This window comes from Colletes latitarsis, chromosome 1, assembly GCF_051014445.1.
Source record: "Colletes latitarsis isolate SP2378_abdomen chromosome 1, iyColLati1, whole genome shotgun sequence".
Classification (NCBI taxonomy): domain Eukaryota; kingdom Metazoa; phylum Arthropoda; class Insecta; order Hymenoptera; family Colletidae; genus Colletes; species Colletes latitarsis.
In genome coordinates this window covers 44,017,131-44,034,306 of record NC_135134.1, presented here as the reverse complement: position 1 = coordinate 44,034,306, position 17,176 = coordinate 44,017,131, and the positions used below count along the sequence as shown (strand labels likewise).

The 17,176-nt window shown below is 33.3% G+C and overlaps 1 pseudogene across 1 annotated transcript in view; it reads left to right on the top strand.

The window, feature by feature from the left end:
- The window catches only part of LOC143342164 (ATP-binding cassette subfamily G member 4 pseudogene), a 33,899-nt pseudogene extending 16,771 nt beyond the window's left edge, over positions 1 to 17,128 (top strand). The window contains exon 2 of the transcript XR_013079734.1: positions 12,602 to 17,128. The product of XR_013079734.1 is annotated as an ATP-binding cassette subfamily G member 4 pseudogene (transcript). The remainder of the gene's footprint in view (positions 1 to 12,601) is intronic.
- The last annotated feature ends 48 nt before the right edge of the window (positions 17,129 to 17,176 follow it).

The window sequence follows — 17,176 nt, the reverse complement described above, 5'->3', positions numbered from 1 at the left end:
TGCATTGCGAGCTCCGTTGCGTTCGATTAAACAATATATGGATCGATATCGACAGTATGCGAACGATCGAATGATTGTGGTGAAGATGAATGGTTACAAAGGATGCAACAAATTTTTTGACATTTCACAACCTTTCAATTGGACGAAATTAAACGTCATTTAATATGTGGAATTTTATATCATATACGATAACACAGGTGAACTTGGAAAGTCATTCCCCCTAATTTTTTTGCTAGCTCGACTAATATTTGGAAAAATAAACAATACAAGGTGCTCTCGTGTTATATAATCAGACTTGAAATATAAATTTAGAACTTTCCTTTGGAAAAATGCTTGGAAACTATTCGTTCGAAAGATATTGACTTCTGCAGTTATAAGAGTATAGACAAATATATATTTGTTTACACTGTAAATAAACTTCCTTCAGCATTTACTGAATTAACACTGTTGAAAAAAATTAGAATAGTGCAAACGTGCGATAAGATTACAGATCCACAATATCACTCCACTGTTTTGAACAAGATTTAATAATCAGTGATTATTAATCACATTTTCATTCTTATAACGCAACAATGATGGTTCACCTTAATTGCTTCGTTGTTTTTCATTCCTAAATACTTGTATAACTTTTGAAATCAATATCTCTTATATGTTAGCTTTAATTTAAAAAAAAAATCATCCCTTTGTCTCGTTTCTATCAAGAGTTCTGCGGTTTTTACTCTAACATAGTCAATTTGTCCCACTGTGCGACGCCATAGTTAAATGGTCTCTCGTCCGTTGTCGTCAAAAGGTTAAAGTGCATTTTATTGCTGGTAACACGACTACGTCTTCAGAATTTTAATTCTAGAAACACGATCGTGTCTCCAATAAATTATATAATTCGCTCCGAGCTGGGAACTTTAAAATAAAAGAGTCAGAAATGTTAATTGGTGTTTCGTTCAGCGTTTGCTGCTGAACACGTTAGTCAGTCTGATTCGTCAAACATTGCCTCAAACGCAGTTAAGATTTAGTAGACTCTGGCTTTAGAGTACTCAAGTTATATTTGATAGCGAATAACAGTGCAAATACAAAACTACTATTTGTCGTAGTTACTCAAAATGCTGACAGTATTCTTGACTGTTCAGCTCTATTCGTAACAGATGATATCATTGATGTCATATTATGAAACATAACATGGAAACCTATAAAAAAAAAAACAGAGTTATTAGCATGTTTTGATACGACGTTATCTGGTGCAATATTTCATTATCATAAGGAAAATGTCACACAACTTTAGACGTCTTGAGAATCTTGTAGGAATTCTATATTCGTTTTTGTAATTGCAAGAAACAGGTTTTTAGAAATCTCGCGTTTAATCAAATTTGATAACAATCTAATTCGAGATAACAAAAGAGCCATTAATGAACTGATAGCCATTCGAGAAGACTAAAAAGCATTTATTTGGAATTCTAAATAGCCTTTTTATCCTTATGAGAGTATGATCACGGAACAATTAATAAGTCGCGTAACCGCTGTACCTTCAGGCAGTAAAACAATTCAAAGCAAAACGTAATAACAAGATTTGATTACCAGCAGACGTTAATACATCATATCCATACAACAAACTAGCCTAAGTCGTTTAATATCCGATTTACATACTATAATTCTTATTTCATTCAGTGATAAATGCGACCACAGATCATTTTTTATTTCAGCCGATCTTATCGAATCTTTACCAACAGGAAATATAACAATTTTAGGCAATATTCGACAAAATAAACTTGTGAAACCTCTGAACTATTATTATTATTATTAATATTAATTGATCATTGTACACATTTAAGAATACAGTTGTAATCATATAAGAATAATTTACACAAACACGAGATGTAGCCAGAGGTTGCTTCCCAACCAAATTTCTTTTTTTATATGAAAATTTTTTTTTCAAAATACTATATTTTTTGCTTAAAATATATTCAGTACCAATTTGCTTTAAGAAAATCTTTCTTACATCGTCGGATAGAATTTAATCGTAATTTACAAATACGATAATGTAAAAATTTAATCAGAAACCTTGTACTAGAATAGAAAATAATAAAATTCAGATTCTATTCAAAATGGATCCGGAGTCTGCTATTCGATCGCTAAGACAGTCTTCCATCCAAAAGTAAAAGAGTATATATTATATAAATATTTATAAATAGTCGTTTGAATCAGTTAAGATTGTAAATAATATTAGCCAAGTAACGTGCACATGACCTATTGAAAAGAAGGAAGATCTAATAAAAATAGATCGAAGAGAATTTTCTTCTAGTTTTGCATATTAAAACAAGAACTAAACAGTGGTTTCCTATATTTTCCTAAAAAAATAGAATAGAATAAATAGAACATTTGGACGCAGAAGTAAGTGAAGAGAGAATTATTATCGAACAAAAGGTGGGCTAGATAACGTTGACAAGTAGACAAAAAAGCATTCTGTTGCAAACAAGCATCAAGATAACCAAGGCGACTATTTATAAATGTCCTCGATACTGTTACTCTAAATGCATCTATAATTTGATCTTATAAATATCCAAATTGAAATAATGCACATACCCGGATAAAAACGATTTTTTCTCGCAATTGGAACATTTGCTAGCAATGTATAATACGCAAAGTCGATCCAAACAATTGCAAGTTCAAGCTATAAATTACTGTCTTGGCTTAAGTTTATGTTTAATAAATTAAAAATAATTCGAACATAACAAAAATCACATTTATATTGGAGTAAAATAATAACTGTATAAGGTGTACGTGTTTCGAAGTAAATATTTCCTGTTTTCTTTCGAAAGGTGCTCATCAAAACGATCTCCTTCAACATCCAACTGACTTTCTTCTGTAATGATACTCGAAAAAACAAGTTTTTCACGATATCCCCACAGTACCAGAAGGCATGCGAGAAAGGATTCAGCGTGCATGTACCACTCCAGAATTTTTTCATTCAATAATAATTTTAAATACAATCCACATACAAATTTTAAAATGCGTACAATTTAGATAGTTTTTTCTCCAATACAATGGACGAAATTTCTGTAAGAACGTTACTATTTAGAATAAACATGGTAAGAATTTCGGTAATAATATTAAAAAATTGCTAAGAAATAATCAAGGAATAATAGAAAACAAAAAATCAATGTATAGAATTAAAAAAAAAACTATTTCATTGTAAAAATATTACAATTTAACGCACAGAAGACGAAATTTGTATAAATTCTTTAGAACCACCTAGATTACCTCTTTTTTCTCTTCAAAATATTATAGTTTTCCACCCTTCATCCTGGGTCATGTTGATTTTTGTAAACGGGAGCTTCGTTGCATTTTTAATCCACTTTAATCCTGTATATTGATGTAGTATTTGTTGTACAATTCATGCAGATATATGCAATTGTAAAACGTTCATTATTATTATTCGTTATTTTTTTTTTAATATGAGACTGGCCACGTCAATATATCATATGTGAACAAAATTATTTCATTATAAGCTACAACATTGCATTAATAAAATTATACTACTCGACTTGGAAAAAAGTTCCATGGAAATAAAATCTTGTAAAATATAACTGAGAAAAGATGCTCAATCTTTATCTTCGACTCTTTTTCGTATCGGCGATAGAAATTTACCTATTCTAGATGCTCACGTTAAAGACATTGGTCCGTATATTTTGACCATTGGGCGAATGTTCATCAGTTTGTATCACTTTCGGGTTATTTAAGCGGCCCAATTTAAGCAACTTTACTCTATATATGCGAGAGAAATTGAGTGAAAGTGTAGAAGAGTCGGAACCCACCGGACCAATGCGACTGGGCGGTTTACTCGTAATTGTCTCGAAAATTTTCAGAACCTGCAACTCCTCTTGCATGGCTCACGAAAGTATTCGAACGTCTTTGAACCGAACGTTTGCTGGTTAATAAAATTAAATTATCAAAGTACTTTTATTACAGCAGTAAGATACGCGTATTACAATTTTATTGTGTGTATTCAATTTGAGTAGCAGACATCTTTTTACAACATCAATCTTAATAACACCATGAAACATGTGATTTTTTTTTTATTAAATATATCTAACTTCTACAATTTGTTTGATTAATTTTTGAATAATTTCTATTCATAAATCTTCCATTGGTTAAAAATCTGATCATTATAGTAGAATTTCAAGAAATTGAAGCGTAATGTACAAGACCAATTTTTTTACAGTATGAAGAGTATGCTTAGAATCGTTGTGTAGTTTAAAGTAAAAATCTTTTAGTGACCACAATTTATTTACAATGCTTCTGGTTCTCATACATTGTTCTAGACACCAGGTAGTTATACATATATAATTTTGATTACCTGTTTCTTCTGAAAATACACCTGTCTAGACGAATTCTTGTAATTTACTCAAAAATTTACAAGATGATTGCTGCTCTTTCGCATGCAAATGATATTTTAAACATTTAGTAACTGCATAAAAACTTGGCAATTGAAACTATTATGTCGGTCCAGACGTAACTAACCAGCTTCCTCCGATTTTCTCAAAAATTTCCAAGGACCGTTTATTCAGTTACGCATATGTTATTTTAGATAATAAGTAATTGAATTTAGGTATTAAGAATTTTATATAGAACAGTTAGAAATTTTATATAAATCGTAATATGGTAGTAGAAGCGGTTTAAGTCACTATTTTTATTGTTTCTGAAATTGTTCAAGAACGTACACATTTTGTATTTATTTATTAGTCTCTTCTTAATTTTTTGAATTTAAGTATTCTAAAGAAATTTAAAAAATTGCTTATTTTATACTGTATTCGATGTTGTGCAAGGTAATTATTAGAAATTCTGGTGAAAAATTTTATTTAAATAAATATACATTATAAATAAAAATTAACGTTTAAACATGAAATGAATTTCCTAGTTATCTTGCCATTAAGAATTTTAAGCGACATTTAAATTTTCAAGTTCTGACTGATAAGCGATAACCTTAAGTTTTTAATTATAAGTTTTACGACGTTAGGGTTCAGTATTTAAAATTTGTTATTATATGCTTTTATCATCAATGAAGTCATTTGTAGATCAAAGGTTAAATGTAATTTGCCACGTATTTCTGCGTTTCCAGCTGTTTTTTAAATTTGTTTGGTTTCCTGTTACTATACTCTTGAAATCCTTGTTTTATTGTATCTTGATACAATAAAATTTACAATATTTATTGTATCAAGATACAATAAAACAATAATACAATAATACAATAAAAATCATGGAAAGAATCGAATAAGAAGATTGCAACTTTACGTTTAATTTCAGTTTCTATTAAATTTTGACAAAGTCACCCAGATAACTGAAATCCTCATACTTCTAAGGAAGTTAAATACCACTCTATATAAAACGATTTAAGGCTTCATCCTACACAACACTAGAATAACTGTTTTTCTTCGAACAGAAATTTTCCCCATTTCTGGAAAAAATAAAAGTTTTCTATCTATACATAAAGTTTCAATGGATATAAAACTGTTTTCATATAACAGAAAAATTTAAAGTAAACAAATAACTGTTATATGAGAACTGATTGAAGATTTTAACGGTTTCATTCAAGCTCTGGCGAAGACTGTCTTATACGTTTATATGTTTCTTGACGGTAATACTGCTTGACTAGTTTGTTCGTCAGATCTAACATCGCTGGATTGTTTCCATTAGTGAGCATTAAAAAATGAAGTTTATCACCAGTCACCGATGACGGTCAAAAATATGCGTGAGCGTATTATTTATACATATGCTGCAATAACTGCAAAAACGTTTGAAAAAGTTTCTCGTTCACTCATTACCCAATTACGCAATGGCAGTGATTGTAACGATCAATGCTTCATACAACGCTCGAAATGAAATTTATTTTGATAATATTTCAGTAATTACATATTAATTTAAAACCCTTTATGGTATAATCTTTTATGCAAAATTTGATAGATCATTCATAATTCCGGAAAAAGTAGATATCAGAGATTTATGAATTAGATTACTGTACGTACTTCGTGTGAAACTTTTCACTAAAACGATCGTAAGTATTATTCTAATTTTATTCTTATGTATGTCATTTTCTCGGTATCTATGGCTAAATTCTGAACAAAAAATTATAATTAAAATCAATAGATTCAAATATAGGGGAAAAGTACAGTAAAAGGGAACCGATGTAGATGACACTAAATTGGTTCGATTGCAAATCTGATAGAACAGCGTACACGTGGTAAATAAAGTATATACAATGAAATACAATGAAATGGCTCGTGGAGCAATTCGCTCACCGATTCAAGGTGAGTCGTTGTACGCAGTTCAAGATCGTTTTTATGTAACGTGCCACGTAATACCTGTCCATTTCATGAAATACGAGAATAAAAGGATAAGGGTGTAATTAACCTATCACTGACCGTCGACGAAGCGCTTGGTTTTCTTTCAAGTCATTTCGTAATTGAATTCCGGAAAGATTGGCGAATTTTTTATACATATATGGTACTATAAACTAAAGAAAATATTTTAATATGCTAATAACGTTGGGCATGCTTGTACATACGTAAAACATACAGGCTGTTCCGTTATTCGTAGTAGAAACGGTGAGAAAGTGAACCGTATGTCGCAATTCAACTTTTCTCGTGAACAATAGTAAAAAAGTATTATCGTTATTTAATTACGTAATTTTTACATTTCCTATAAAGCGTATAATAACGTTACCATTTGTTTGTTCACTGACGTACATTGATAGTGTAATCACGATAAAAAATAAATGTTTTGATATGTTTCATAATCCTGATGAGTAATATATAACATAAAAATCTGTCAGATTCTGTTGCAATTCCCGATGTATCTAGTAATAATAATAATTTAACACAAATGCTCGATAGGGTTAATATCTGGTGATTGCAGGAATTTTTTTAAATGTGCTGGCGTATTATATGCAATCCACATTCTTATGTTATAAGCGGTATAAAATCATTATCTTACATGAACACAAAATTATTTTCAATGCCCATTTTTTCAGTACTTAAATGAACATGAGTTTTTGATGAATACTGTTCTGTATGTATGTGCTACAATTTCAGACAACGTTTCTACGCCAACTAGCATAAGTAAGCGATGTTTGAAACTAATTACGCTGTGTTTACACAACAAAATTTGAATCATAGATGTACGAATAATGAATAATAACTGTACGTACTGTAACTGTACGAATACTTATTACGCGTTCACTTCTGCCATTTTGTTCATTTTCCTTGATATTTCTATAAACAATTTAAATATTTTTTTTATTTATTTGATATTAAAAAATATTGTTTAACAAACATTATTATTCAGCATTTCAGTCGTAATTAGTCACTGTACGAACACTTTTCACGCCCACTGTATTTAGTAAGTAAACGACAGTTCTAATTTGTATAAAATAAGTTCCACTGACAATTGTTTATCGTACATTTCTTTTACAGTAAAAGTATACTTATTCGTTTCTTTTTTATACTCCCCTAAATTTCAATTTTAAATATACTACCCAAGAATTCAGAAAATCCGGATTTTCAGATTTTCACTGTATATTGTTGAAGTAATTGAACGGTGTTCGCGGTTCGCTGAGGAGTTCGCTGCTCGTTGTTCGCGAAAGCATCCACACTGCTCGCGAGTTGTTCGTGAACAGCAATGTGGATCCAGCATTAACAGCATCATTTTCTTATCGCGTGTCACGCTTATATCCAATTCCTCGTTTAAACAGTTTTTTACCAAATATCGCGACTTACGTAATATAAAGTGACAATAAGATGCAATTGCATGTTTTGCAAGAATTTATTGCATATTCTATTGACGCTCGTCGTATTTGGCAATTGCTATCTTCAACATCTCAACCATAGATTTTTTAGATAGGTGTTTCCCAGATTGTCGACGAAGTGAATCGTGTTTTAATAGTACAATTTCTTATTTAAATTACTGAGAATCCGTATCAATAACACAAAATGAATCATAGTTCTCTCGTCGTTATTTCTAACTAAAAACAATAAATGACACAAATACCATCTAAGTTTATGTACAGCTTACAAAAAACGCATAAATTAAGTATAATATCTTCAAAAAAAGAATAACTTTTTAAAACAGAAATACATATATACGTTCAAATATGAAAAATGTGTATTTTTAAATAAGGAATAATATGTATGTAAGTTATTTTTAAAAAAATTCAAAACGTACTACATCAATCTATAATTATTATAATAAATTCTCCAAAGACAGTTTAAATGTCACTAATCGAGGCTTTTATGCAACAAAGAATGAATCTGATGAGAATTCAAAATAATACACGTACAAGTAAAGTATAGTAACAGAGATAAAAGACACGATTTTTTGTAATTTGTTGCAGAGCATGAAGAATACGAGTACTATAACCTATTAGTTTTCTATCGAAGAATAATTAATTATATTGCAGGAGTGAACTTCGTTTATCAAGGTCAAAAAAATATGTAATCGTTCGAAACCAATCGGCACAATTAAATGCAAATCATCTGAAATGTAATACGTGTATTGCATAATAGCGCATAATTTTAATTAATGCCTCGAACCGGTTCAACATAAATACACGTATACGATCTTCTACAATACATTGAAAACGTAGATACGAGCGTGTTCGATGATACTGACTGTGGACGGTTTCAAACTGGAACCGATCAACTTTTACGGTGTGTAGGAAGTAATTATTACAAAAATATTCAACGCTTCATTTTGAAAACAACCACCCAAAGTTCGAAGTAAAAAAATTTACTTGGTCCAGTATCTCGATAACTGTTAAATGCAACAAAATGTTTAAAAGTGAAGATTTTGCACTTTTGAACGACAAATCTAGCTACGTATCCAGTTATCAGAAAAATGCACTTGTTTAAATAATATATTTTTATTAATGTTTTTCGTACAACATTAAGAGATTTTTAAAGCCTTCGTATCAGTATAACAGCACAAATATACAATGATACTATAATAAAATCGACCAATTAACTTTTTTATTTTTAGTTTTCTTCTGGATGTACGTTTCATTAGCATACTGGTCAGATACTTCTGATTACAATGAGACCAAATATGATATAATTTGAACTGTATTTATCATGAATAATTATCATGAATAAAATATCAAAGGCAATATCAAGAAATGTACACTATTCGAAGGACATTGTTAAGGAAATCCATTCAAGGAACAATATAATAATATGTTACTGTCAATTCTTTTTTATGATTTATCTGTTGTAATATTGAAGAAAATAAGTTATCTTTATGTGAATTAGAATTACATGGTATTAAATAACTACGGTTCTGTATTTTCACTATTAATTTAAATATACATAATATAATTTTATATTTAAATTAAAATTTTATGTTAAGTTACTGTTATTATTAGTGAATAATGGTAGTTACTCCATTGTCATTATTAATTATTTGTGGTAGTTATTGTTAACTATAGTGTAAGAATATCCACATGTACTCAATACATGAGACGAAGTCTAAAAATATACTTTTTGCGTAAAAAATATTAAATGAAAGATAAGTGGAGAGGGACCAATAGAGACTATGTGAGAAGATTACTGTTTTATGTTTTTTCTAAAATATAAGAAAACGTGTAAAAAGAATAAAAGAAATATATCAACATAACTTGTCGGTAGACTTTCATTCATACTGTAGCTACAGATACTGGACTACTGAATATTGAACAGATAAATATATATACTGTGATACTATACGGCTTAAATATGTTGATTGTTTTTGCTGAAGACAACAATTTCAATGTGTCTAATTTCGATGCAGTTATACAAGTGTCAGATCAGGAGAATTATAAAATATAGTGGATATTTTACAATTTTACATAGCATGACTCGTTTGAATTGTAACGATGTGATTTCCTTAAAATATTCCTGATTACAAGAAAATTCATGATTCAATAATTTCTTTGAAGAATTCCATTATATCAGAATTACGTTGAATAATTAGTATACGTTCCCGATGTACAGCATTTATACACGAGGAAGCTGTCGAAAGCAAAACATCTGAAATAAAATCTGCTCCTTGCAAAGTTATCACATTTTTACAAACGTAGGTAAATTAAAGTTCAATCTTTTCCGGGTTTCGCGCAAGTTTCAATGAACTGTCTTGAAATCGTGAATCGATCGAGCATAATTTTAAAAATGTTAATCGTGCGTCAGCTATGCAATATAATTTTATAAAAAACGACACGAAAGTTTACAAATTCTTCAAGGACTCTTTGAACAGAGTGTAAATAAATTACGAATACAGTAATTTTCATTGAATATATAAAGTAAAAATTTTTAAGTATCTGCATTTCATATTTTAATTTCTATAAATAAATGTTTGTAAAATCGATTAACATACTTTCCAAAAAAAAACATGATCAAAAGTAATACTTTTTTATGTATTATTTTTAAAAATTCATCGTCCAAAGACACACAAGTTTTCATCCCGAACTTTGAGGGTTGTTTTTACTTCTTCCATGAGAACGATGATCGCCAATACAAAATATATCTGTCCAATATTTTTGTAAGAATTGTACTTTCTGTATTTGAAGTGTATTTTGTAAGTTTATATTTTGTACAATTATTAATTCATGATTTCATATTAATATGAAAAATTAACTTCCGTCGTTAAATCAGACAAAACCATAATAAATGCAAGTAACTATCGACCATCGATCAAGGCCATCGACACTTTCCTAGCGAATTAGCAAAATTGTTCACGAGTGCACTATCTTGAGGAATAAGTTAATGTTATGGAATCGTATGGAAACAATGATTGATATACGAGGTTTAGTGCGATTGGAAAAACGTTTATTGTGATATGATATGATGCTATGTAACGTTAACAGAGCTAGTGAGATTTGAAGTGTGTTAATCGGTGGCTTGTTTGTTAAACGCAGGGGATAAACTATCGTGGGGGGGTCGTGGAAAAGTTCATTGTAGAAAGTTTTTCGACTATGCCCATATATGAGCACAAAACGGCGTTTTATGGCCCTACCTGGACCAACGCGGAACCCAGCGTTGTAACAATCGCACTACAACGGACGAATTACAAAAATTACTGAGTTTCTTGTATATGAATTTGTAAATATTAATTTCCAAATTTAATTAGATGGCCATGTATCACGTTTGTTAATCAACAACATTCAGTTGTATGCCTTCACATTAAAAATGTCTACGATATGATACTGAAACAGCGTATTATACTAATATTTCAGTATTTAGTACTGTAGTACAATACAAGTATTTCAAGAATGCAGAGGAAATACTCGAAAGGCTGCTGAATAAATAAATGCAGAACGATATCTGAGTGTGAAAGTCTTTGATAATGTTGAATTAACTAACTACATACGTGTTAATGGAAAATTTCAAAATAGAAAACATCATAGTGATCGCAAACAACCAACAAATGATATTAATTTTTTAACTTAATCCACGTACCATTCATGCAGTTGTTGCAGAAAAAAAGCTGTGCTGATAAAAGCCAAAGAGTTGTGCCATTACACATCAACCATATAAAATTGCATTAGTGTAATATGCATAAATAACCAATAGTTCTTGACACTTAGGATTTATCGCATAACTGGTGACTCAATATCAAGAAGATCAATCATACAGTAGACAAAATATTATGATCGAACTAATTCCAATTTATAAACAGTGGATATTAATCGACATAACTGATATTTTTGGGTCTGGGTTAAAACGACTCACAGTTAGGTTAAACATCGATACCTTTCGCAGTATTATTGACAGCATTTATCTTAGTAATTATGCGCATCCGGCGTAATATTTATAAGACTTTAATTATTCCATTTCACAGAATAAACCATCTCTCTTAAGGAAACCCTGTTTTTTTTTAAAGACATTCCGTGCAATTGTTATCAGTACCGTGCTCTTTGTACTAAAAACTTCCACTGTTATTAATCCATTATCAATTACTTTCATTCGGTTGACTTTTGCTTTACACATAGAGGTATTAAACAGAAAATATAATATTTTACTTAAACAAAGAAGAGTCTGAAAAGTTCGTACTCACGAGTCACGACAACATTGCAAAAAATTCAAACTCTACTTCGGGACTTTATTGCATAACAAAATTGCGTTATACGACACAACCTGCAAAAAATGTAATTTCCTTACCTGTAAATTTCATATGCACGATACGTTATAATAGTACGTAAAATTATATATAAATTATAATATATAAATATTTACTTTCCGAAATTTTTATCTTCGCATCCACGTTATAATGGTATTCAAAATCAGGACTCTGTGACAGAATATAATCATACACTGAATCAGTGGCGAAAAAATTCTGTTTTAACCAATTTCTTTATTCGTTGACTGATCATTCTATATCCGTTTACAATTTTTAAAGATGGAATTCTCGAATTTCCGAAGAGTCGACATTTTTTCGCGTTTTTTTGATAGGCCCCTCTTCCTCGCGAGCTTTTTTAAATTCGTCACTGCGATAGACATTACCGTGTCACATAACCTTTGAAACATGTAAATGCAAGTGGGTAGGCTCGAAACCACCGAGTAATAAAGTACTCAAAACCTGGTTACAGACACGTTATCTCGAGAAACGCCAAAGGAGCCTGAGGCTCGTCGCAACTGAGGTCAGGAACAAAAAAGACAACAGACCGAGGCAGATGTTCAGAGAAGATCATCCATCGCTGTGTCCGAAAAGGGAATAGATCAACGGCAAGATGCTGTCGAGTTTCTCGTCTGGAAGAATACTAGGCGTCAACGTGACGGATGCGTAAACCGCCACAGCCAATGGACGGGCGATAAACGCGAAGGAGACGACTCCAAGAACGCTTGTCCTGGAACAACAGTCTAGTTGTGTTTATCCGCGGATCGAGCTTAGTTCTGTTTCCACGGAGGATGTACGAGAATCAAAGACATGCGAGTTAATTCGAGAATAAACGAAATGCACATGAGACACGCAATCGAAGATTCTACCTATCGAAGCTCGGCCACTTTAGAATTCCAGATAAAACAGATATCGTCAACGATCGTCTGCGAAAGTGACAACCAATGAATCCGTTCGACGCGAGCTGACCCAGTTCAGAGGCTACACAGGAATTGTATGCGGTCAGACGATAACAGACACGCAGATAACGCATAATTTACGCGACGTCTCGGCACAGAGAGAAAGAGGAAACGAAACAAATAGAAATCAAGCAAAATCTTTAGGTCGGACAGTTCACTAGGTCGAAATGTATCCACGAGTGGTGCTGGTGAGCCTTCCGCAGGCGTCGAGCATCGACATCGAATTCTCCAATATCACCTACGAGGCCCGCGAAGGGTTTCTAGGTCCCCCCAAGAAGATCCTCAAAGGAATCAGCGGAACATTCAAGTCTGGAGAGCTGACGGCCATCATGGGTCCGTCTGGCGCTGGTAAATCGACACTGCTGAACATTTTGACAGGTTTCGAGCGCGACAAATGGAACGGCGAGATCGATTATATCGGCAAGGAAGGTAAGCACACCTGGAAGGAATACAGGAAACAGTCGTGTTACATTCAACAGGACGACAAGCTGCATCCTCTGTTCACCGTGCTGGAAGCGATGAGAATGGCGGTCGGTCTGAAAATCGGCAGCAGTCTCAGTCGAAAGGCCCAGGAGATGCTGATCGACGACGTTCTGGAAAACTTGGATCTCAGCAAGACGAAGGAAACCAGGTGCAGCCAACTGAGCGGAGGCCAGAGGAAGAGGCTCAGCATCGCGCTGGAGCTGGTGGACAACCCACCGGTAATGTTCCTAGACGAGCCAACGACTGGTCTCGATTCCCAGTCCTGCTATCAGTGCATCAGGTTGTTGCACAGTCTGGCCAAGGCGGGCAGAACCATCGTCTGCACGATCCATCAGCCCAGCGCGGCGGTCTACGAAATGTTCGACAACGTTTACTTCCTGGCGGAGGGCAGGTGTATGTACGACGGCGCGACCAAGAACACGATCAGCTATTTGGCTAAAATCGGGCTACAGTGTCCCAAGTACCACAATCCGGCCGACTACATATTGGAAGTGATCAGCAAGGAATACGGAGACTTCAACGACCAGCTGTTCAAGCTGGCCAACAGCAACGAGCGATCCTGGCGATCGAACACGTCGCAGACCCAGAAGAAAGAAACTGTCGCCAACTGTAAGAACGAGAGCAAGGCGACGGTGTTGATCAAGCCTCCGTCGGAGATGGAGCGGTTCTTCGTGCTGATGCATCGTTGCATGGTCCAACTCTTCAGGGACTGGACGGTCACCCACTTGAAGCTGCTGCTTCATCTCGTGGTGGGTATCCTGCTGGGCGTGTTGTACACAGACGCTGGCCAGGACGGTGGTAAGACTGTCAGTAACGTTGGGTTCTTCGTGGTTACCTCTGTTTACCTGTGCTACACAAGCATGATGCCAGCTGTGCTCAAGTTTCCTTTGGAGTTCTCGACGCTGAAGAAGGAGAGGTTCAACAATTGGTACCAGCTGAGGACGTACTATACCGCGTCCGTCATTTGTAGCGTACCTATGCAGATGTTGTACGCGGTCGTCTACAGTTCGCCTTCTTACTTCCTCAGCGATCAACCCGCGGACACCAACAGGTTCCTCATGTTTCTGGCCGTGGCGATCCTGACCACGCTGATAGCGGAAAGTTTCGGCATCCTGATAGGGACTCTGCTCAATCCTGTCAACGGAACTTTCATGGCGGCCATCATCACGTGTGCTATGTTGGTTCTGACCGGATTCTTAGCTCTGTACAGCCATATACCGATTATACTCTACTATGCCAGCTATCTGAGCTATTTGAAGTACTCGGTGCACGCATTCGTACATTCGATATACGGATTCAACCGCGAAAAGATGCCCTGCTCGAAAAGCTATTGCCACTATAGGATGCCAGAAATGATCATGACAGACCTGTCCATGATGGATGGCAAATATTGGATAGACATCGTTCTACTGTTTTGCAACTACGTGTTCTTCAGGTTCGCAGCGTACTGCACGCTTAAGAGGAAGCTCTCCTCGGCCTGAGAGGTCATTGGTTGCTGTTCTGGTCGCGGATCGTTTCGTAGACAGAAAATTTAGACGCTGTCGACTCCAATCTGGAAGTTAGATGCGTCATGATGGCAGTGACGTGATTTCGCGTGTGATTACGACAATTGTTACGAAATGCCAACGTGGTTTAGGAAAAGAGTATCGTGTGATCGTGCAAATAACAAGTCCTATCGATGGAAATGCTAATTCTCATGACAGCAACTTCCTGTCATTGTTCTGTGAACGAGTACTTTTTTATTATTCGCTGTTTTGTACTTGATACGAATCTCTATTAAAACGGTTTCCAATAAACGTGCAGTGTCTTCTCCCGTTTTCACGAACGATTTTATGGTGAGAGCAGAATACTTGAACCGACTCGTAATATTTTTCACGAACGTTTCAAATTATGAAAATTTTTTGAGGGAATACGAAATTGTTGGGCAAGATCAGGAATATCAGCGTGATTGATACGAACACTATGGTTAAAGGTTAAATGCGATTTCACAGAATTAGCTACGCAATTCCCTAACCGAATGTTGTAAACATTGAACTTGCGCATTGTGCATCGTGTCACTGAAAATGAGAGAGAGAAAAAAGTAAATTCGATGAACGTTCGTCGAAGTACGCTGCTCAAAACAGTTGGGGATTGCTAAATTTAAATGACTATCTAGAATCGATAATCGATTTTCAGGCAATGTTACCAGGTACAATCTGCCAGGAATGTTTTGCACACGTTCGAGACTAATTAACTCAAATTCGATGATCTATAAGGTCTAAACATCTGAGCGTTCCGTATTTATTTTACTCATTGTACATTTTTATTGTAAGGAAGGAAGCTAGTAATTTACATTTTACATACCCTTACTGTCACAAAAGTCGTGCAATACTATGTAAGAAATTAAAGTGATATGGCTGGGATATTTCTTGTACAATTTTTGTGACATTGTATTTTTTATTTACTATTGTATTTTAATATACAGGATATTAGGAATTATTTATAGTAGCAATTCCCAAACTATTTGGTTTCAAACAAGTACAGATTAAGGCGAAGGCTTAGCCTCGGATCTCACGTTTCAAGGAGCCTAATTTTTTCAAATGCTCAACGAAAACTTAAAAAATTAAAATCTTTAAAGAGATTCTTTAATTTATTTATTTTTGAATTATTTTAATATGCTCAAAACAGAATGGATTTTGCAAATAATATGTTTACAATTAAATAGAAATAACAGCCTTACATCTTACCAAATAATTACAAAGTGACTTTTTAAATTACAATTTGAAAATAAATATGTTCAGATAGGTATGAATGAGATTAAGCGTGAATTTTTAAACGATTTTAAAAGATTGTTCAATTTTTTCGTAAAAGAATATGTCTACAATGTTATTGACTTTATAGGAAAGTATTTATAAATAAATAATTCCTGTAGCGATATAAATGTGAAGAAAACGTAAGAGTTGAAATATAAAAATATTTTTATATTTTCAACTTACTTTCACACCCAGAACCATCTTTCGAATCGATTTCAGAATCACTTTGCTTCACAATTATCATATTGCTTGTTAAAGATATAATTTTTTAAAGAATACTCGTTATACCTTTTTCAAAAGTGACTCAAGATAAGTGACACTGTTATACATTTTTACAAAGCTTCGTAATATCTGGCTTAATAAAAGGCCGCTGAACTTTCCTATCTACTTTTGTTTCAAATCTGTTGCGATATCTTGTCTTGAAGCGAATGCGGTAGGTCATTGCATATCAAGTCGGACACTTTTTGGTGCAACGTTCCAGATTTAGTTGAGATTTGAATACGATGTAGACTTCAGCGATATTTAAACATTTCTCGAAATAGTTTCTACCATTTTATAAATTGTTGATTTTACAGCTATTTGAAAAATAGTACAAACTTTCCTCGAATAAACTGTAACTGTTCAACTGGATGATAATGTGTTTTTGCGTGTTTACTTTGAAAATAAAGTAGTATCAAATAAAAATTACTTCAGTTTAAAAAATATGTTTAAAAATATTCTTGTAATTACATTAAAGAAATACAATAAGGCTGCGTTTTGTATGTACAGGATTTGTCTTTTTGTTACCTTCGATGTTTAGCAATATTTTAATTT